Source organism: Trichoplusia ni, chromosome 20, assembly GCF_003590095.1.
Source record: "Trichoplusia ni isolate ovarian cell line Hi5 chromosome 20, tn1, whole genome shotgun sequence".
NCBI classification, from domain to species: Eukaryota; Metazoa; Arthropoda; class Insecta; order Lepidoptera; family Noctuidae; genus Trichoplusia; species Trichoplusia ni.
This window is the reverse complement of record NC_039497.1, coordinates 3,372,756-3,396,613: the sequence shown is the minus strand read 5'-3', so window position 1 is coordinate 3,396,613 and position 23,858 is coordinate 3,372,756. Positions and strand designations below refer to the sequence as shown.

The following is a 23,858-nucleotide window of genomic DNA, read 5'->3' as shown; positions in this document are numbered from 1 at the left end:
TATCGGGGTGCAGAGCTTTGGAAGCCATCGGGTTCTCAACCGATTTAAATCACCCCGTTTGATAGTACACGATCCTCAAAAATTTTGACAAATGAAAAACACACTTTGACAATTAAATTTAGAAGTTTATGAGTTTAAGCTTATCGAAACACGGTTGCCCTGAAGGGGAAAACCTGGATTAGGATCGTATACTCAACGACACAACGACTTTTGAAATCAATATTTTACAAATAATTGGCCCAAAAATAATATTAGCATTTAATTGTTATTAATATAAAGGCTTGGCGCGTTTTGGTGAACTATTGTATATTTATTCGTCGTTTGTGTCGTATTTGACTCTATATAATATTCGCCTTACTTTATGGGCCATGGTCTGGAGTTGACATATTCACCGTTTTTTTACGGTACCTACTCCAATAATATTCTAAAAATATTCAAATCAAGTCGAGTATGTTTATTTTGTTAATTTGCTAGGTATCCCTTGTAATTTTCAGCGGGAACCTTTTAAAATGTCAAGAAGTATTAGAATTATAGTTTAAAATTCAATTTGCGCCGCCTTGAACATATATTAGTATTAGGTACTATCTTGAGTACAAAACAAGAGTTCTAAGAAACTCCAAGTCTTCGGGTCTTCAGCCGTTAGAAGACTTTGGTGGTCAGTAACTGGAAATAAGAAAAAATATGGTTATTCCAAATAATTCACGGGGACATAGGATATAATAATCAATTTAAAAAATATGAAAAAAAATATTTAAGTTAAAACTAGTTTAATTGACCCTTCATGTACTATGAGTTGATCTGAGACAAAAAGTAAAAATCTATTTTATGCGTCAGATTGATAATTATAAACTTTTGACGCGTTTTTATTTTAATATGAACAATAAAAGTTAAGGACACTTGGGGGGGATGGGGACTTGACGTCACGCGTAAGATCCATTCAATTTATTTTGATTAATTTAGAGAGAAGACAAGATCGTCTAGAATTGAACGAAATGAGGGACTATAAAACATGTCGTCATTCTTATACAACCAAAGTAAAGAATCATAGAAAATTGCAACTTACGTTTAGTCACGGATCCCTAAGCGCCGCCGGAGGGGACACACGGGGTTGCCATAGTAACAGACCTGTCAACAAAGAAAAGAGATTTTTATACAAATGCTTCGATAATAAAATCTTTTTTTTTATTAAATTTTTTTTTACAGTTTTCGCTCATGGCTTTATGTCAATTATTTTTCGCACTTGTTATTTAGCAATTTATCAAACATTGGCTGGGCATAATAATACATTAGCACATTTTTGATATATATATATAATTACAAATTAAACAAAATATCGTTAATTAGGATGATGACTGGATATGAAAAGTATAAAGCTATATGTAAATCAGTTAGATAAAAGAATGTAAAGACACGTATTTTTGCTTATTTCTGATAATTGTCAGAAAAAGGTAAACTGCTATAAAGTTTATTAGAGGGGGCTTGTGACGTAACAATTTAAACACAATTGTGACGTTTTTTGTAACTTGATCAATTTATGTAAGAAAAAATACGTATTGGCAATATTAAGCAATAGATCAGAAGAAAAATTAAAACAAAAAAATGTCATCATAATTATTTCAACGCGAATAACATCTTTGACCAGCAGTAGAATGCCACGTTCTGTCGCTTACATCGTGGCAGTCTACGGCTACCTCTACAAGCTCTATTTTTTTATGAGTCGCAATAAAAGGTACATTTTCTCAAAAAATAATATAGTTTTTATTCTCACCTTTCCCGATTGTACGGGCATCCCCATCCGGACATCCAAGGTACGTCAAAATAATAGAAATGTACATTAATAGAAAATCTATAAATTTATTAACTCTGCCACATTGAATACGATTTTTACATTGTTTCGATGTTAAGGTGCAATAATGAGAAAAAAACTACTCGAAAATTTTAAGCTTTGCGAAGCGAACACATAAATCTTCGCAATATAAGCACACTGAGAATTTTGTCAAAAGTGATGTCGAGACAAAAAATAATGAGGTTATGAATGAGTTTGAATTTACATCTACATTAATCTACATAGATCACTTGGTTATAGATTTAATGAGACATGAAATACTTGAGGGTCTGGACAATGTGATATACTGATTTTGCGTCCATGAACCCACACAAATGAAGTATGAAAATAATGACATTAAGTACATTTCTTATTACTTTGTTAATCGAATCTCGATACCTTTGCTCGTTAAGCGATAATCAGTGGCAGTTCCGCGATAAATCTTTTGCGAGCAGTCACATGGGTACCACAGAGGCAGCTTGAAAAGCAAAAATATATATCAGTAATTTAAATACCAATTGTTTAGTTTGTTTTTTTTTTTAACAAGCGGAAAACACCGCCAGCCGCAGTAATTTTATAAAAAAACGTATTTTTGTTTGAATTTTTTTTTAGTCAAATGTTTTTTTCGGTGAATTGGTTAAATTGAATTATATTCACCTGTATTTAGACGCAAAAGGCGCCTGTCATGCGTTACACGACAGTCAAGACTGGTGTAAAATTGGGATCGTTCTGCGGAAAACACCGCAAGCCGCAGTAATTTTATAAAAAAACGTATTGTTCTTTGAATTTTTGTTTTTTCAAATGTTTTTTTGGCGAATTGGTTGAATTTAATTAGGTATATTTACCTGTATTTAGACGCAAAAGGCGCCTGTCATGCGTTACACGCCAGTCAAGACTGGTGTAAAATTGGGATCGTTCTGCGGAAAACACCGCAAGCCGCAGTAATTTTATAAAAAAACGTATTGTTGTTTGAATTGTTTTTCAGCCAAATGTTTTTTTTAGGTGAATTGGTTGAATTGAATTATGTTCACCTGTATTTAGACGCAAAAGGCGCCTGTCATACGTTACACGTCAGTCAAGACTGGCGTAAAATTGGGACCGTTCTGCGGAAAACACCGCAAGCCGCAGTAATTTTATTAAAAAAAAACGTATTTTTGTTTTATTTTTTTTTCAGTCAAATGTTTTTTTAGGTGAATTGGTTAAATTGAATTATATTCACCTGTATTTAGACGCAAAAGGCGCCTATCATGCGTTACACGTCAGTCAAGACTGGTGTAAAATTGGGATCGTTCTGCGCAGTTTAACTCCACGTAACACTTGACCGCTTTTTAATTTCGTGCGAATAGCACGCCGGTACTAACCATTCTCCTTTTGTTGAAGTCGATAATTTATATAAAAGCCGTTAAAAAAGTTTTAAAGAAAATCATTTTTTTTAGGTTTTATTTTATAGATAGACATCCAATAAAGTACTTTATTGGAAAAAGATTACCAATAAATAAACCGCTTGTATTTTTAAAATATGTTTATATTTGCATTTTTTAGCGTCTTTTTATTTTTTATCAATTTATTGAAATTATTTTTTTTTATTAAAAATTTAAAGATTTTATGTAACGCAAAATGTATTTAAATAATAGAAGTCATGAGCGATCATTGATTTTTCATATACAATGAACGAAAATAAAGGTTTAACAACACACGACATGGATACACAATTTACCAATGACAGTCTTCTGTCATGTGTAAATTTTACACCGTTGTACGACATACGACGTGAAGTCTTTTCATAAAAGTATTTTATTAGCTTTCAAGCCGCCAAAGTGTAAACTATCAATGCAAAATTCAACTTTAAATATTCAAGGAAAAAGTTTAAAATGGCAACCAGCAAAATGTCAGTCATTACAACTAGGTCAGTTATGAAAGTGTCGTTGGTATTTTCGTATCGCCACTTCTTGCCATGCTGTTTTAAATAATTTATAAAAAAATTACTTTACCTTCAATATTAATTGTGATTATTTATTCTTTGGCCATGTGACTGGACGCGGTAAAAACTGAAAACTTACCCCTGCCTGAAGACTTACTCTTGTACACGTACTACAGGTACCACTGAAATTAAGAAAACACGCTATTAAATACCTTAACAACATACATCTTTTCCCAACTATGTTGGGGTCGGCTTCCAGTCAAACCGGATTCAGCTAAGTACCAGTGTGTTACAAGGAGCGACTGCCTATCTGACCTCCTCAACCCAGTTATAGACAACACGATACCCCTTAAAAGGACTGGTTGTCAGACTTTCTAGTTTCTGATTGCACATAACAGGCTGCTGTTTGGCTGTAGTTCCAGCAATCATTATGGTATTTTATAGCTCGTGTAGTGTTTGCTGATTTTATGACAATATTTTTAATCTTTGACAAAAACTACGGATTATCTAAATTTGTTTTTATTTTTTTAAAGATCAGTATTTGATAATGGAAATCAGTCCAGGGTGGCTACCGTCGCATAATTAACCATTTTATACTTTTTCACGAATGTCTAAATTCGGGTCTCAAATAAACGACGACTTGACTTCGCCAAACTGTTTTAAATTTGAAGCTTTGACTAATTGTTTGTGATTTTTAAGTTTGATTTTAGCATTGAAGCTTCTAAACGGGTGAAAAAATTTGGATTAGATCTCTTGGATTCAGGGATAGGAACCGCGGCACGTCAACGTTACCGTTTGGCTATCCGCGCCCTCAAAATAGAAAAAATAGATCTTTAAAAATATGTCTTACCTTTTAATTTAACACACTTTATTCTGACCTAATCTTCTTTATCCGTTGCGAAGAAATCTGGAAATAAAGAAAAAAGCTGTTTTAGCCAGTTTCCTTGTTTCGATATCTAACTATTCCAAACTTTAACACCAGGTTAGGTTAGCACCATAGTATTGCAGTGTCACACAATAGGTACACAGAAACTACCTTAGGACCTATCGCTAAGACTTAAGAATCAATATGATTGCGGTTCTAGAAGAGAGTTGTGGCCTCTTTGTTAAGAGGTCTTAAATTTTTGACTGGGCTGTTGGCCTAGTGGTTAGTGGCCCTGACTGCTAGCCACACTGATACCGAAGGTTGTGGGTTCGATTCCCACCCAGGACAATTGTTTGTGTGATGAGCACGATCATTTGTTCTGTGTCTGGGTGTAATTTATCTACATTATGTATGTATTTAGAAATATATAAGTATATTTATCAGTTGTCTAGTACTCATAATACAAGCTCTGCTTAGTTTGAGACTAGATGGCGTTGTGTGAAAGTTGTGGAATATTTATTATTATATTAAATATGGTTGTAGATTTTGGAACAATACACTTTGATAGCGCGATCTCTTGCCCATTCCTGCAGCGTTCATTATGTTTTGCCTAAGAATGTCTAGTGAAATTTCTTCATTATTCTAACGGTGAAGGAAAACATCGTAAGGTCCAAATATGATAACGCAAAGGGAGCTGAAATTGCCAACCGGGAAGATATTTTGCCCAGCAATGGGACGTGTACAGGCTGATGGTAAGTTTATGTCAGAAGTCGTTTCATTCATTGTTTCATCGTTTTATTTGTCATTTATTGAACAGCATATTTAGGAAAGTAGCTATATTGAATAAGTTCGCTCATGGACACATTAGAAATAAAATCGCAAAGCTTTTCTCGCGGAGCTGGTAAACAGCTTTATAAAAGGCTTAACGCTAGCTTTAAATACTCAAATTACTGGCCGGAGGAAGAGCTGCAGTCGCATCATAATAGTGCGTCAAACAGAACACTAATAATCAAAAAAATAGAAGCTCTGCAAGTTCAAAATTCGTTTTTTCCAAATTAGGCTACTAAGTAGCTCTATTTGGAGGTCAAATTACATTGGACGGCACCTAGTTTCGTCCACCATTCACCACTTCTTATGAGCTTCTGCTGTGAGAGAAAAAACGACGCAGAAACTCTCCGGGGTGGGACCACTAGGGCGCTTTCTCCGGCCAATAACTTAAAGGGGTCCAGTAAACTTCTACCAACCTTTTAATTTGATCCATATCTCCTTTAAACCGCTCTGTAGATTCACCAGACGCGTCGAACCCGTTGACCGCAGAACATGTTGCACTGGAAATACAACAAGAGGGAATTGAACAATGGGAATTTGGGACTAAAAAAAATATTCAATTTTAAAGAAAATCACATAGACTTGAGATTGTTACATTGCTTGAATACAGAAGACTTGAAATGTATGGGAATGATATTCTTATTCGCCAAATGACATAGAATTTGAGAAAAACAATCAGAGTTAACGCTCGATGCTACTATCTAGGCCATGGAAGCCTACTGCCATTTCCTAAAGTAATTACGGGAGTGGAAGTTTTCGTAACGATTTTTTTACAGTTAGACAGAGTTATCCTCATGGACACCCACTCTCTCTCATGGACAGACTCTTACTGACTAAACCTGAACCGCCGTGCTACGTCATGTGCGTTTTTGCGTTTATGGCAATGCGTTGCAATACTTCATACCATTTTTTTTTGTCCGGGATGAATCTCTAATGACTTCAACCCACGCCGAGGGCACGGTGAGAGGATATGTCGGACTCCCACCGAGTAAAAACACCCCGGGCCCCTTCAACTGCCTGAGCCAGTGCCACGGGATTGCTCGCGCATGCTCAGCGTGACTCTGGCCAATACTTCATACCCCTGCTTCCACAACCATAATAATATTAAGTACTTTAAGAACTGGTGGTAGACTTCTTGGTCTTCCTGTTTTGTTTTGACTTACCTTCATTACCGCAACATATATTTTTCACGCCGCTCTGTGGATCACATTAGCCACAATTATACCTCGAAGCACGTCGGAGACTACTGAAATAAAAACAAGTCGAAATTGATCACTCGAAACATTTTCAGGGAACAAAATAATGAAATGAAAAAAAATATATGAGCATGATATTTTCGACAATTGAGATTTTGTTAAAAAAGAAAAAAACATTTTTTTCCTTATTTTAAAACTTAATTTAATTTTATGGATATGTAACGTGAAAAATATTTTCATTGGATTAAAAGCGATTAAAAATTCATAAAATTGTATGGTACATCACGTGACTGTGATCGCACCACGAGTTGCCACCACACTTGTGACGTCATAATGTTAAAGCAATTTCATAAACGGACAAAATGAAAATTTACTATTAAAAACGATTTGTTTAAGTTAATTTTGTTCAGCTATGTGTGATACGGGATTTATAAAAGCTAATTCTGAATTCCTGATATTGATATATTCATGAAAACTATTTTTTTGAAAAATTATGGTTATTTTGGCTTTACCTTGAATATTTGTTTCTAATTTTCCATATTATCCTTTAGCTGAAAAACAACAAATTGTAAAAATTATTGAAATGTTCTTGTAAAAGGGATTCGAAACTTTAAAATTAACTTTACAAATATTAATATATTTCAATGCAAAACACCTTAAATTTTACGAAATTATAAAAATATAGAACTTAATAATGAATTTATTATTTGAGCAGATAAGATAATCAGTAGATTTTTTTTTAAAGCTGTGCTGTCAAAAAACCTAATTGACTGAATTTTGGTGATTTACGTTTTAAACACTTTCATAAAAACGAATAATAAAATGATTATGAAATACTTACTTTGAAGTGATTATCACAACAATAAACGTTCGTTTTTCATTAGGATTATTTCGAAGCACTGTTTGAGAGCAATATTTTTTTCGACGTTTCTCGTGTTATGGAACATTTTTTTAGAAGTTGTCATTATACATAATCGTGCAACACAATCGGTTCAGTAGTTTGGAGTGAAAGCAAGACAGACAGGCAGACAGAGATACTTTCGCATTTATTTATAATATTAGTATGGAAGTATTCCCATAATAATATATTATGAATAAATGATTACTATTGAACTATAGATGAATAAAACATTGTGACGTCACACGCGCTCGGTTTTCGGCGTGTATACGTTACTAGGTTCAAGAGTGAATTCTTATTTTCATATACTTACCTATTTAAAAATTACGAAAATAAAAATTTTTCACTACAAAACTTACATAACAATCATTCCAATTTTCAAAAAAAAACATGCTTCGAAAACCCAATCTGGTGTTCAATAGCGCTATGAGAGATGTGGGTTTATATGAAGTATGTCTTATTTTTGGAGTTTTACCTACCTCTCTAGTTGCTCAATTTGTTTTAGAGTCTTTTGTTTCTAACTGAAATTATAAAAAATCCAACATCAGCACAAAAGTTCAGAATTAAAAATTTAATAGAAACTTAGATGACTTACTATTGCAGTCTTACTTACTTTGATAGGTTCCCCGTTTTTTTTTTAAATTGCTTTGAAGATTTCATAAGTCATATTATTAAGTTTTTCTGGAGCACAGCATACCATTTGTATTAATCAACTAAAATTAAAAAATATTTGTTAAAACTTGAAAACCCAAAGAAAACTGCAATCGAACTTAAAACAGCAATTAGAAATGTCATATACTTTTGTATGTAAATTCGAATCGTATAAGGCCTAACTGGATGCCCCTGTTCGGACGCTGTCATCCCGCCCGTTCTCTATGCTAGGCGACCTTATCGCCAGAAGTACGGCTTGGGAAGGGGGATATAACCCAACACGGGGAGATATTGGAGGAGTGGGCCCTGGGTCTGGACCTTATAATGCCCAATTGGGGAAGGGGTCTGTCGACATTCTGCGCTCCTTCTATAGCGGAGCGAGTCACAGAATGGTGTGACGAAGAGGTGAGGCACACTCCGATCACAGGTATCTCCTGGTGGAGCGACGGTTCGGCATGCAACAATCTCTGGTTCTAAACAAATTGGACCGGGAGCTATTTATCAAAGCGGCGATCATCACCGATTGATTTTCACCAAGATGGCGCGGCCCGGTGGTTCCCAGCGCACTGGAAGACCGCCTACGGGGATTGTTCAATGCTGTATGAATCTGGGCAGATGCCTTGCCATCTGGAAGACGGGAAAACTCATCCTCGAATCTGTCGGAGACTCCATACGAGTACGATCGGGGCCTCAGGCCAATGTCGAGTGGGGTAGCGAAGAGTCGCGCATGAGCGCACCCAAACTAGATAATTGGTCAACGGTAAGGGGGTTTCTATCTCTAGACTTTGAATGTGGTGCTAATATGAAGCTAAGGATGCCGACGCTTATTAGACTAGTGCAAGTGTTTAACTTATGCTTACCTTTATTTAGATGCTTGGCACTTGTCATTTTCCATTGTCATTATTTACTATATTTTCCCGTATTTCTTCTTTAATAATATATTTGCCTTTTCCTTCGGCTATTATGTACTTTCTTCTTGATCGTTCTCTTCCTCTTCACGCCTCTGTCTGCCCTGTTATGACATTAGTATTATTGAGTCATGTCGAATAAAGAGACCCATCATTTTCTTCTGCTTTTCTTCTATATTATTTAATATTTGTCTGGATTCGTTAACCCTACTCCTTCGTAGTAGTTAATGTTTTTTTTTGGAACTTCTAGTCTACTCCAATCTTTTTGGTTAGAGTCCATAGAGTGATGCATTTCTTGAGTGTATTTCAATGAGTTTTCTTTACCTCTTTTAAAAGCTCTCTTCTAAAGCTAGTTTAAATACCTACCTTTATAAATGTTATACTTATCCGGTGGCAAGTTTCATTCTGTCATTTTTACTGAAAGAAAAATAAGGAAACATTAAAAACCGGAGAAATTTATTAAAAATTCACAAAATCTTAAGAAGGCAACGAAAGATTCATTTTTACTTACTTTTTTTTTTATATTTGCCACATTTTCTTATTGCGATTCAGATATTTCAGATGTAGAGTACAGAGGTACTGAAAAGAACAAAATATTTAAAAATTTGAACACGATCACCAAAATAGTCACATTAATGAATAGAATGGAATTGAATGTATGGGTAAGTAAGTGTATTTCTTTTCCGATTTAAGATACAGTTGACAAAGTTACATCCCAATGACATTATTCGTATATGAAAACCCATTGGAAATAATTTACGTGATGTTAATACCTGCTACATTTATTTTTCAGACGTTTTCGTATCCCGAAGCACGAAGTCCTTTCCACTAGGTGGAGAGCAAGCTGTAAGCATAACAATTCGACCACCGGGAAAATTGTTTTGTAAACAACGAAAAGTTCTTAATTCTATTCTCCTATTTTAGACTTGAAATTTTAAAGAATTTTTACCCTTTTCACTTGGGACATGCCACTCATTTAAAACCAAATTTGGATTCCTATTAGAACACGACTGTGAAGTACAGTGCGTCCACATTACTCCTTCAAATTTGGTAAAACCTTATTAACAAATAGTCTTAAAATCTAACTATTAGAGTCCCTAAAATAAATTTAGAATGTTACATAAAAATATTGTAACCATACGTACGAATCATTCCTTATTGTGATAGCTAAGAAAAGACTGTGAGATCCCGAAGAAGAATGCAATCGCCTTAACCGCGTACGTAATTAAAAAAACATAAATACCTGTGGTTATTTTTTGAGCAACGCGTTAAGGGCTTGCCCCAACGCATGCACAAATGAGCATACAGATCCTTTATGATAGCATCAAGACAACTCCTGTTGCCTCAATACTCTTTAACTGGTTTTCCCTAACCAGGTCTTGATAACCGTTTCTTGCGATCAGAACTATTCAGTTCTTTTTTTTAATTTTCCCTTTTTTTATATTTCTTCATCGCAATTTTGTTATACTTAGTTCTTCTTACTCATACACGGACTATTACTTCCTTGTGAAGTTTTTTATATATTACATTCTGAAACTAAACATTGCTTATCAAGACACCGTTGAACACCGAAACAATACTTAAGGAACGAATTCTAAGAAGATTATATTGCATAATATACACGGTGATTTTTTATTCGTCTTACAAAAGAAGCCCAGTTCATGTATCCGATGTAAAATACCCCTAGGCGCGATTATTATTTTTTTATCATCAACTAAGATAATAAGTACGAAGAAAAATTAAACAAGAGATATCTAAAATATACTCATAAAAATGATAAAAACCCCGCCGCTCGCGCCCCTCACCATTGTTACAAGGCTCGGACCGCACTCGCAACAGAGCTGTGTTTCTAAAAAACTACGAACTGCATCATAATATTGAATAAAAATTGCATTTTAAATTTATTCAAATCTCATAAATACCAATTTTTTTATCATGAACGTGTTCCTGTCATTGGATACAGGAACTGGGCTGCTTTTGTAAGACGACTAAAAATCACGGTGTATAAACATATTAACATATTAATAATAATAAAAAGTCATAATATAACTTACCCTGAAAAATTACCTCCAACTCAATACCTTTAAATGCTTTAAGTGAAGATTTCATGATTTTTCACTTACAAAATTTTGGTTTTCATCATGATTTCATTTTTTTTTTTCGTATTGATGGCTAAGATGTTAGATCTGGCTGTGTAGAAGCTAGCCAAATCGACTTATTTCGACGGAGCCTGCGGGACGGAGCATGAGGCTACTTGTTTTTGGTTTTTGGTGATTGATATTGCTCGGTTGCCATAGTAAGAGGACCAAGCCTGAGAACAAAGAAAGGAAAAAATGATTTATGTCAGAACTGCAAAACTATCTGACCCCGCAAGGGATATGATTGGTTTTGCAGAGCTGAGTGCTTCGTTAGTCGCAAAGGCACATTCAGAAAAAGAAAAACGACAGATTCGCTCATGGCTAGCTAAATAAAACATACTTTTGCAAAATTTACTTCGCTGTGCTCGCTTGCAAAATGGTTAATAATTACAATATAACATCTTTGGCTAAGAGCACCATACTTACAACCAAGCTAGGAGGACTGAGTGACGTCACAACTGATTTTTTAATACTCACTACTTTGTTCACCAACTGGCTCTTCAATCTCAGCTTATTCTTCAGGCTCTCGTCTTTTCTGCTAGATTTTTCTCTTCAACGCGTTTATCGAACAAGTATTTCCAATACCCTTAGCCATGTCTTCCAAGTCTTATCATTTACCACCATCCAGTAATACGGTATATGCACCAGGAGTTGAATGTTCACAAAATTATTCTTCTTCAAAATCATTATTTCATCCAACATTGACTATCTTCTCTAAAGCATTCGTTGAGAGTTTTCCTGGTGCACAGGTGGCCAGAGATTTTATCATCTGGCTGGTGGTATGTCTTATTTTTCTCTTCTCCTTCTTTCTTCTTCTTCATTTGAATTGAATTTGTTTTTGCTTGCTTGCATTTGCTTCGATTCATACATAGACGTTGAGCAGGATGGAGGAGGATTTTCATCAGGATGAGGAGGCGGGAGCAAATCTGAAAACAATGTAAGGAAAATTTTAGAGTAACATGCCAATATAACTTTAGCAATAAATACTTTATCGTTCCTAAAAATGATTCCAGCACCAAGGAATTTATGCACAAAGACACCTACACTGAGAGCAAGCATTCGTGGATGACAAAAATGCTTGCTCTACGCGGGGTTCGAACCCGCGTTGTGTCGCGTCTACTTGTCAAATTTGACTCATATTTGGTTACGGCTACGATTTTAGTTTATAGTACGTTACAGACTTTCTAAATAGAATAAATACTTACATCAAGGAAACAGGACAGAATGGGTGTCGTCACAGAGTGTGACGAAATTTTTCGAAAACAACCAGAGGCCATTGTATCGATGTCGCTATCAGCTTAAACAACAGGAAAGTATACAAACCTGTAAAAAGAAACGAAAATATCATTCAAATGGTCTATAAAGTAAACACTGTCGTGGAATTAGAAAACGCCTATAATTATTAGCTTATATTCGCTCATGGCTACATAATACTCTTGCAAGGCATACTTCGCAACGCTCGCTTACAGATCTATTATACTCTATTGATAATGTCCGGTTTACGTGCTGCTTTCGTTATGAATTGCCACGCACTGACCATACGTGGGAGTTGCTCTGTGATTGAGTATTAGTCAGTAAGTCTGACAGTTCCCTCTTGCTTCTCCATGCAGGTGGGTTTCCATGGGGATTCGCCCACCTTTTCCAAAAGAGAAGAAATTTTTTAAATTATTAGGTAACAAAATCTTGGTTTTTTGGAGAATACGTAGAGAAATGTTAAATTTTTTCGAAATGGCATAAGGTCCCACTCATGACCATTTGTCTACCGTTATCAAGCGCCTTGCAAAAGCTGTTAGATTACTCTATCGCGTCAAAACATGATTATATCTGAAGAGACCAAAACACCTAGACCAATTCACGAACTAAAAAAACTATCAATATATTTGGTTACTGGAGGGCGAACCTGATATACTGTCTATTGTTATTTGACATTCAAAAGCCTAATTTGAATAAGTGTACTTAGCTTTTTTAATATTGGATAACCTTTTTAGCACTTGACAATATTTTGTCAAGTCCTAAGAATATGATGATTGTACACCACAGAATAAAATCAGTGAAATTAACGGCATAAAGTGTAATGGTACAATGGCGGTCTTATAGCTAATAGCGATATCTTCCAGACAACCTTTTGATAGGCAGGAAAGATCGAAATATAGAGGTTGTGGGAGAAGCCCACTTCTTCAATTACACTGCGCAGTGCACACAGCAAGTATCGATCAACTATACCCGCTGTTTAATAATAGACGCCTGTTCAACGTTCAGTGACGTTGCCGGGGTCACCGTCGCCCGGGGGGGTTTATCACCTTGGCCCCCAAAGTAGGAATCTCTTTTGTCACTAAGTAAAGTTACACCTGTTTATTTTTGTTTCGTTCACGCGCGGAACATCGAAATTTTTTTAATGATAATTTTCCGCCTTTTAGTGTCGCCAGGGGCCGACCACTCCTCCGCCCCCCCCCCCTAGCTAGCTATCAACGTTACTCGATTATTTAAATATAATAGAATATTCTTTATTACACACCACATAGACGTAAACACAGGATTGGATACTAATAAATATTTCCATGGTGCCACATTGGGCGGTCTTATTGCTAATAGCGACTACCTTTGGATGAACTAGATTCTGAAGCAACAGGTTTGGCAGATAGTGCACAGATTAAAAATAAAAAAAATACTTAATAATTATTATAATGCAATGTTTTTTATTTTTAAACCTATTTTAATAATCTTAATACTTCAACTTATCACTAATTCATTTAATTAGTGATAAGTTAGTTGGTAAAGTGTGCATAAGTATAAAAACAGTTAATATATAAATAAATATATACATATAAGATAAATGGTAGGATAAAGTTACCAAAAGACCTTCTAAGAGGATAGATAATGGTAGTAATAAAACATATGTCCTAATAAATGATTACCATGCTTTTAAATAAAGCACGTCTTACAAAAACCGGCAGATCGTTCTATAGCCGTACTGCCCGAATCTGTCATAGTAGCAGGAAGAGTGCATCGGTATCTCTAATCTCAGGAAATGAAATGAAAACCTTCATTCTGCAAGTAGGACATATCATCACTTTTGCAAGTCTTTTGTTTTAGAACGATGAACTCGACATTTTGTATCTGACTACCCTGAGAAGAAATATCGAAACAAATTCAGGGGTCACAGTCTATTTTAAAGTCCAGACAATTTAACACTCCTAACAATTTTTGAAGTGAAAACTTCTTTAGCGGCGTTGTATACTTTTTGCGTAATGAGTAAAAACTGTTAAACTCGCGTCAGGACACGTGACCGGATCGAAAAATCGTAAGACGAAAACTTCTTTAGCACAATACTGCATCGATAGCGAAATAAATAAGTATTATATTCTATCACATAAATTGTAGTAATTTTATAGTGATTGAATTTAACGACCTCCGTGGTCGAGTGGCGTACGCACCGGTTTCAAGGTGTCGCTAGCTCTGAGGTCCCGGGTTCGATCCCCGGTCGAGTCAATGTAAAAAATCACATTTCTACATTGTCTCCGGTCTGGGTGTTTTTGGTACCTTCGTTGTATCTGAATTCCATAACACAAGTGCTTTAGCAACTTACTTTGGGTTCAGAACAATGTATGTGATGTTGTCCGCATTTATTTTATTTATTTAAGTGATAATTAAAACAATTCGTGCAAAATTATACCCTAACAATTCCAGAATATCAAAAATGCACAACGTTAATATTCAAGTTTTCACTTCTGCCGGCACTCCCGGAGTGCAAACCGTAACTTTTTTTTCTTTGGACTGGCCTTTTGAGGAAGGTTCCAGATCGGTCTGAGCAAGCCTGTGAAAGCAAGCGACCAGCTCATGAAGCTCAACCATTTTTGAGGGAGCTTCACAAGCTAACCACTAGTGGCACTATCACGAGGAAATTTACCGATGATCTTAAGCATTGTTCATGTGTCATGAAGGAACTTTTAGAGTTATTTGACGGAAGAGGCGGTGGAGCTGAAAAGTATGTTATATAGTGTGTTTTAAATATAAAAGTACAAATATCAAATATTGAAACACACACAGTCGAATTAAAAATTGATGTGGGCTGAATCCGAACTGGAAGCCGACCCCAACATAGTTGGGAAAAGGCTAGGCCGATCGTGGACAGCGTAAAAAAATTTACTAATCCATCCCTTTCATTGAATACCTATAAGAAAGTTGTGAAAGTAAAGGAAAAAATATTTGTCGCGGCGTTTATCAAACGTAAGTATCTAAGAATCGTACCGATCCACCTTTCAAATAAAAAATTAAGAAACAAAATTAGATATTCCTTCGAGAGCTAGGATCCCACAGAGAGATACACACACAAACACCATTGTTTAAAATCGCAAGGAAAAAAGTAATTCAGAAATAATTCACATTGAATATAGGACGAACACACATACAAGTGTACGGAAAACTGAAAAATAGAGAATGTTTTGTTTTTCAATATTCATAGATTCTAATTTTAGCAATGAATCTTAGAATCTCGTATAGAGAGCACAGATCCGAGGCAGCAACAAGCGTTGGGCGCGGTCGCTTTAACCTGCGCAGCCCCGCCCCCCCTCATGCCCTGAGCCCGGGCGTACGAAGCATGCGCGGTGCGCGCAACAAGTATTGATTGTATAATATACGCGCCGTGTAGGTGGGTATTACAGTTAGTATAAAGAAGAATATACCGTATTCTGACTTGTAATCAGGTAAACCACATTAGCGATTTTAATGATGAGAGGAAGGAGTTATTTAAGCCACGAATTTTTATATGAGTTTTCAGACTCAAGAGACTAAGGCATTCTGGAGCAAAGGACCAGATCGGAAAAATCTAATAACCAATGATAATCACTGCCATTTAATTATTTCCTTCTATGTTTTATTGTTCGAGTTCTTTAGGTAACTTATTAGTATAAGATCATACCTGAATACTCGAATAATGTAAAATCCCGAAAACCACAGCACTGAATTTACATTACCACTTGAATTAAACTGAGAAAATTCGACCCGACACGTCTTAGCAACACGGGATGGGTGCGCCCACTGCAACCGGCGGCCTTTGTACCGCTTTCACCCCCCCTCCGCCTACACCCGCGCGGAGCATGCGCGTTGTGCATCGTGTATTGATCGGTTACACGGGCCTTGTAGGCGTTTGTGCAAGGGTCGCCATTTTATATGCCTTTCGTGGTTTACTAACTAGTAAGGAAATGGACATTTGTTGGTTCAGTAAATGTGTCTTTTCACTTTATTGACATGGGAAAATGGAACTGTTGCTTGTCAAAATGCAAATAGGAACAAAGAAAATTTGGATCGAAGCACCAGTTCGGAAAGAAACTAAAAATCAATCTTGGACACAGACAACCATATAGGTTTTCAGAAAGGTTCGAGATTAATTTATAGACAATTTCTAATTATAAGATCATACCTGAATACTCGAAGTACAATCTTGAAAACCACAGCACTGAATTTAAATGAACACTTTATTTAACTGAGAAATTATCTTAAAACAACCAACACGTCTTAACAAGACGGGATGGGCGCGGCCACTGCAACCGGCGCCCTTTGTACCGCTCTCGCCCACCCCTCTCTACCCCCGCGACGCGCATGCGCGGTACGCGTCGTGTATTGATCGGTTACACGGGCCGTGTAGGCGTTTGTGCACGGGCCGCCATTTTATATGCTTTCCGTGATATGCCAATCGATAAGGGAATATATATTTAGATCAGAAATTGTTTCTTCTTACGTTATTAACATATGAAAATGTAGCTGATGCTTGTGGATAGCTTTAAAAAAAGGTGAAAAGACAGGAAAAACTTGATCGAAAGACCAGTCCAGAATCACAAAATCTAATCTTGGGCACAGCCAACTATATAGGTTTTCAGAAAGTGTCGAGTTTATAATAAAGAGAGAAAATTAGTAATTGGAAGATCATACCTGAATACTCGAATTACATTGCCGAAAACCACAGCACTGAATTTATATGACCACTTTATTAAACTGAGAAAATATCTTATCATCTAACCACACGTCTTAACAACACGGGTTGGGCGCGGTCACTGCAGCCGGTCTCCGGCGTACCGCTCTTACCCTCGCCCCCTCCCCCTCGACCCCCGCGTGGCGCATGCGCGGTACGCGCCGTTTATTGATCGTTTACACGAGGCGTTTGTGCAACGGGTGAAAATTTCTAGATGTAATTACAGCAGATCATGTAAATCAAAATCGGGGAGATCCAACGATTGATATACCGAGTATTCGTAAAAAATATGTGTTTTGATTGATATTATGATAAATGGTTATTCTTTAACCGATCTGTGCTCACCTTTTTTGGCAAGTCTGAAGCACACTTGATCAATTTTTATCAGGACATAACCAAACATATAATGATTTAAACATACCTGAACACTCGAACAACTACACTGAATTTAATATTAATTACTTATTTTAAATTAAACTGTGAAATATATTTCAGAACAGCTACGTGCTATCGGCACGAGCTGGGCGCGGTCACTGGCGCCTTCGTGTTGCGGCCTAACCCTCTACCCCCGCGCGGCGCATGCGCGGTGTGCGTCAGATATTGATCGGCTATACGCGCCGTGTAGGTGTTTGTGCATTTGTCGCCATTTTGTACACCTTTTGTGATGTGATATTAGAAACTTGTATTTTTGTAAGCTTTTATAGTTTCATGTCCCATATCCCGAGGGTAAAAAAAGAATTCTATTACTAAAGCTATGATTAAGTCATTATTAAACCCTACCCTAACACTATACTCACTACATTGAATTTAATATAAATTAATTCTTTTCAATGTATTCGTAATATATTCATATTTCATAGCAACTACCTTTTATAGCCACGACCTGGGCGCGGTCACTGCAGCTCGCTTTAACCCCCCCCCCTCCTAATTCCGCGTAGAGCATGCGCTGTGGGCTTCGGTTATTGATCGATTTTACCCGTTTTATGGGTAAATTTTTACCGATCATGTAAATCATAGTTGAGGAGACTGTATTACTGTACTACCCACGATTAATAACCGATTTGTATTCAACCTTTAAACAAGCTGTATTACGCCGCGAGTCAGACTCTCACTTGAACGATCTTTATCAGATACATTTGCCCTAAACATATAATTTTGTTAATATTAAACTCTGTTACTGAGCACTCGAATCAATACACTGAATTTATTATCAAGCACTCTTCTGCTTTTTAATTTAACTGTGAAACACAATAGCAGCAACAGTAACTACGTGTTATCGGCACGAGCTGGGCGCGGTCACTGGCGGCTTTGCGTCGGGGCCAAACCCTCTACTCCGCGCGGCGCATGCGCGGTGCGCGTCATTAATCGATCGACTACACGCGCCGTGTATGTGTTTATGCAAGATAAAGTTAATCAAAATTGAGGAGAATCCAACGATTAAAACCAAGAAAAATGGTTTTTCTTTAGCCAATTTGTACTGCTCTAAAACAAGTCGTTTTGTGCTCACTTTATTTAAATGATCAATGACTCCCCGAACACTGAGTTATGTAATTAATAAATCATACCTGAACACTTGACTCCACTACACTGAATTTAACATCAAGCACTTCTTTTTAATTTAGACGGTTAAACAGTATGACATATCTTGGAGCAGGTACACACGCCGTGTAGCCGTTTGGGTAAGGGATGCGTTTTCATGTACATACCTACTTATTGCGATTTGGGACTAAGACATTTTGACACTTGTCATTTGTTAATCTAGTAGGAGTATCTCTTTGATAAGTTATTAGCAAGTAAAAATGGAACTGTTTCTAGAGAATTTATTATCCAGGCTAGTTCCAAATGTATTTTTTTTGGAATGATTCATCATTACCGATAGCTATGTCTGAGTCTTGAGCTGAGATCCAGTTTGCTTAGATAAAGAAGATAAGGATCGAGAAAACAATGCGAGAAGAAAAGCATTAAAGACAAATTGAAGAGAATTTAGAGAGCCGAAATCATCCTACTACTATTATAAAGGCGAAAGTTTGTAAGTATGGATGTATGGATGTTTGTTACTCTTTCACGTAAAAACTACTGAATGGATTTGAATGAAACTTTACCACAATATAGCTTATACATCAGAATAACACATAGGCTACAATTTTTGAGATTTCTAATGTGAGGTCGTAAAAAAACACATTTTTTGCGCTTACATTGCAAACTCTGACTGAATCCTACAAGATAGATAGAAGGCAGGTATAAATTATAACTTATATCTTCTAACCACGCGGACGAAGTCGCGGGCAACAGCTAGTATGAAAAAATTAAAGGTATTACTCAGACGCACGAACCACTTACACTGAATTTAATATTACCACTTTATTTTTTGAACTCTGATTTAGGAGTATCGACTTTACAACTATGTTTTATCCTTACGGGATGGGCGTGGTCACTGCAGCCAGCTTGCTATTTTATGTAGCACATTAAGTTTTTTGAAGTAAAACTTTTTTAGGCGCGACTAGGACACTGGACGACAAACCGGCAATATGGCGTCTTGTTTCCGTACCAGCCGGCTTTTAAAAATTTAAGATTTTTTTTTATTTTGTCAGTACTCATGTCAGTTAATAATCAAAACGATCGAAGTGGTGAGTGACGGTTACACGCACTCTTTGTTTATTTATGAAGAAATTGTCAATTTTCAATGCCACTTAGGTACTGGCAAGTGAAACCTTTGCCTCTGAATGTTCTATTACTGTAAGCTTGGTTTCCAAGAGATTTCGAACCCCCGTAGCAAAAAGAGAAGGAGGGTTAGCTTGACCTTTTTGATTTTTTATGTCTGTGGCACCGTCGCTCCCAAACGGTTAAACCGTTTCGGGTGCGGTTTTTTTTATGGAGGATTATTAAATTTCTCTTTTTTGTTATTCATCATCAAAATCTTTTTGAGAGTCATACAACAATGGCAAAAATGTTTGACTTATTAATTGGACAGCAACCTAGGGAAGGCTTATGTCTAGATGGACTACAAAAGGCAGTGGATTGATATCAAATCAGTAATTTAAAAGGGGAAGCATTTCACACGGGATGGGTGCCAGAAACCATCCGCATATATCATGTTACATAATCCTACCGACTGTCTATAAGGCAGTATATGTTAAAGGATTCTGGTCACGATCTTAAAACCGGTTCAAAAAAGGTAACTACTATGAAAATCGGGGGTTCAAGGCAAATTGGGTTTGGGGCAGTGACATCAGCTTTTCGTGCAGACAAAGAAAATTGAAAACCAGTTGATACCAACTGTTGAGACGGACCTAAACCTACGAGCACTTAATTTATTTATAATCACTGAATTTCAAACTAGTTACAACTTTATTAATTAACTAAACTATAATAGTTAGTCATGTACGAATTAAAGAGAATTTACCGTAGTCCATCATTTTTTATTTATTTATTTATTTATTTATTGTCAATAGTTTTAGCAGCGTACGGCAAAATAGATTCCCGATTTTGCATCCTTGGTTACAATATCGCAATTTTCTTACGGAAACCAAATATTTTTCAAAAATTATTATAGCCTATGTCCAGCGGGGATAATGTAGCTTCTCAGAAGAGAAAGAATTTTTCTAATCGGTCCAGTGGTTTCAAAGCCTATTCCTGTCAACCAAACAAACAAGCAAATCCTTCATCTTTCTAATATTAGTATAGATTAATTATAGTGTTTTAGATCAGTTACTACTTAAGCTTTATTGGCACGGTCGGGCGCGGTCACAGCCAGCGGCCCACCTCTTTCTACCCTGCGCGGCGCATGCGCGGTGCATGACACGTATTGATTACATCTAGTACACGCGCAGTGTATGCCTAGACCGCCATTTTGTTTTGAAATGAACATTTTCTGATGCTATTAATAGTGGTATCTTTATGATTTGAATGCTTTACAATGGCAAGTCATTTGTCCGGAGGTTTTTACCGATTAAGGGAAGAGTCTTCGTGTTAAAGTAAAAATTGGGGGAGGTGCCCAGCAGGATATATAAACAGCATTACCTTCTGAAGCGTAATTTATATAAGATGATGTATAAAACACGGGGTTTTTGGTTGCGTTTAACATCTCCACATTAGCATAATTACAAGACGAAGACCGGCATCGAAGGAAGACATGCGAACCACTTACACTGATTTTAATATTATATTACACTCTATTTAAGACTATGGACTGAATTATCTCTGACACACCACAACTACGTCTTATTGACACGGGATGGGCGCGGTCACTGCGAGTTGCGCGACTGTCCCACGCCCCGCTACCCCCGCGATGCGCATGCGCGGTGCGCGTCTGTTATTGATCGACTACACGCGCCGTGTAGGTACCCGCCGTTTGTGTATCTGACAATATTTTATGTACTTTTCGTGGTTAACTAACCCATAGGGAAATGCTGAACAGACTTTTAAAAATGAAACTGTTGCCTGTGAATGTATGAATTGTACAGGCAAGTGTTATGTTCCAGATATTTTCAATGAATTGAGACATTATAAGAAAAAATCTTTAACATACAAAAACAAAAAGTCTATAACTGTCTCATAATTGAATCTTACCCTGAAAGACTTTGAAACACTGCACTTAATTTAATAGGTATGTGGTGAATACAAATGCTTTAAAAAGTTAACTGAGATTTCTGAGTAGCTACGTGTTATCGGCACGAGCTGGGCGCGGTCAACCCCCCCCCTCCCTCTACCCCGGGCGGTCACTGCGGGCCACACGTCGCGTCACCCCTCTACCCCTTCGCGGCGCATGCGCGGTGCGCGTCAGATATTGATCGGCTATACTCGCCGTATAGGTGTTAGTGCAAGGGGCGCCATTTTATGTACTTTTGAAATTTTTAATCATGGTATTGAGATAATTGCACTTTAAATAAGATTAACCACAAAATAGGTGGTCTGGGTGCCGGGAATAATCTAAGCAAGGATGCATTGATAGGTAAACTTGCCTCTTTTAGATAAGAGGAAAGCCAAGATCGAAGGAACAATTAATGAAATTTTGAAAACATCAATTCATTATGATAAAGTCATACCTGAACAAACGAACCACTCGCACTGAATTTAACACCATTATTTTATTTAATAAGGATAGAACAGTTATCAATAATCACAACTACGTCTTTACGGCACGGGGTCTTCGCGCACACTGCACGCTGCGCGATCGTGCCACGCCCCTGTACTACCGTTACGCGCATGCGCGGAGCGCGTCAAGTATTGATCGACTACACGCGCCTTATTGCTCTCAGTGCCAGGGACGCCATTTTATGTACATTTCGTGGTTGAGAACTAGGCAAATGGAAATTTCATTCTCAGTTGGCGTGTGAAAATGAAGTGGTTTCCTAACAGTGTATTGTTTAGGTTATATTCCAGATATTTTCAATAATTTACTACTAATATTGTAATAATCGTTACGAACACATACCCTATCACTGATCCTCTTTCTTCTACACTGAGTGGAACAAGCCCGGAGCACAACAAGTATTGATTGGGTTTGGAGTGCCTGAACTTTCAAGGGCCTAAACCTATGTCTGTATATTGATAATTCATAATAATCAAATCATACCTGAACACTCGAACCACTTGCACTGAATTTAATGTTAATATTTTATTTATTTCACTCCATAATCGCTCCAGAACTACGTGTTACCGGCACGAGCTGGGCGCGGTCACTGCAGCAAGCTTGCTACTCCCCCCTCTCTACCCCCGTGTGGCGCATGCGCGGTGCGAGTCAATTATTGATCGGCTACACGCGCCGTGTAGGTGTTAGTGCAAGGGGCGCCATTTTATGTATTTTTCATGATTAACCAACTAATATGGATATAACGATAATTATACTGACATACTAAGGAATATTAATATTTTAAATTGACAATTGACATATAAAAATGGGACTGTTGCCTGTGAATGTATGAATTGTACAGGCAAGTGTTATGTTCCAGATATTTTCAGTGATTTAACACATATAATAAGTAACATTTCACTGCACAATCACACCACTGCACTTAAATTAATGATTAGAATATATTTCAAAATGTAACACTCAAACAGATTTCAGAACAGCAACGTTCAATCGACATATAAGATAGGCGCGGTCACTGAAAGCGGGGCGCGATCCCCCCCTCCCCCTTCCTCTACCCCCGCGTGGAGCATGCGTGGTGCGTGACAGGTATTGATTGAATTGGAGTGCCTGGACCGCCATGTTGTGTAAATCTTGTGATTATTTTTAATTATCGGGGAAACTTAAATTGTTCATTTTCCTTAATAATAATAATAATAAGCCCCCCAAAACCCTTTCCTAACGTCCGAGCTGAACATCGAGCTCACGTGGGGGGCGGACACGTGTACAGTACTCATGTACTAAAAACTTACGCGGCTAAACAGGAAAGGTAACCCTTTATGGAGATGAGTAGTAAAAGAGTTTATGATTTGCGGTCGCTTCCCGGGGGTCGCCGGGGCACATCTGGAGCCGATGCTGGATGTCACAGCATGCGGACCATCGGCGGTGAGGGGCTGAGCAGGCGGGCTTCTCCCGACAAAAATATTACAGCCGGTCGTCGTGATCTGAGCAAGCGGGCTCACGACGTAGAAGCTACAGCTGAAATCTCGGGCGATGATACGATTTCTTTGTTTTCTTCCATCCCTTCCACT

At 37.1% G+C, this 23,858-nt stretch overlaps 1 long non-coding RNA gene across 18 annotated transcripts; it reads right to left on the bottom strand.

Moving 5' to 3' along the window:
• On the bottom strand, window positions 1-22,892 carry LOC113503708. Of its 18 annotated transcripts, XR_003401494.1 has the most exons (19): window positions 17,620-17,634; window positions 17,159-17,408; window positions 12,734-12,866; window positions 12,436-12,553; window positions 11,708-12,156; window positions 11,147-11,403; window positions 9,866-10,628; window positions 9,604-9,671; window positions 9,459-9,509; window positions 9,045-9,196; window positions 8,147-8,246; window positions 8,013-8,054; window positions 7,148-7,186; window positions 6,603-6,685; window positions 5,856-5,939; window positions 4,597-4,653; window positions 1,769-3,928; window positions 1,064-1,125; window positions 1-663 (listed from the first exon to the last, which is right to left on the bottom strand). It is a non-coding gene; the product is annotated as an uncharacterized LOC113503708 (long non-coding RNA). The 18 variants fall into 18 exon arrangements; XR_003401477.1 differs by having other exon boundaries at window positions 9,045-9,509; window positions 12,768-12,866; XR_003401479.1 differs by lacking the exons at window positions 17,159-17,408; window positions 17,620-17,634 and adding an exon at window positions 22,774-22,892 and having other exon boundaries at window positions 9,045-9,509.
• Between the last annotated feature and the right edge of the window lie 966 nt (window positions 22,893-23,858).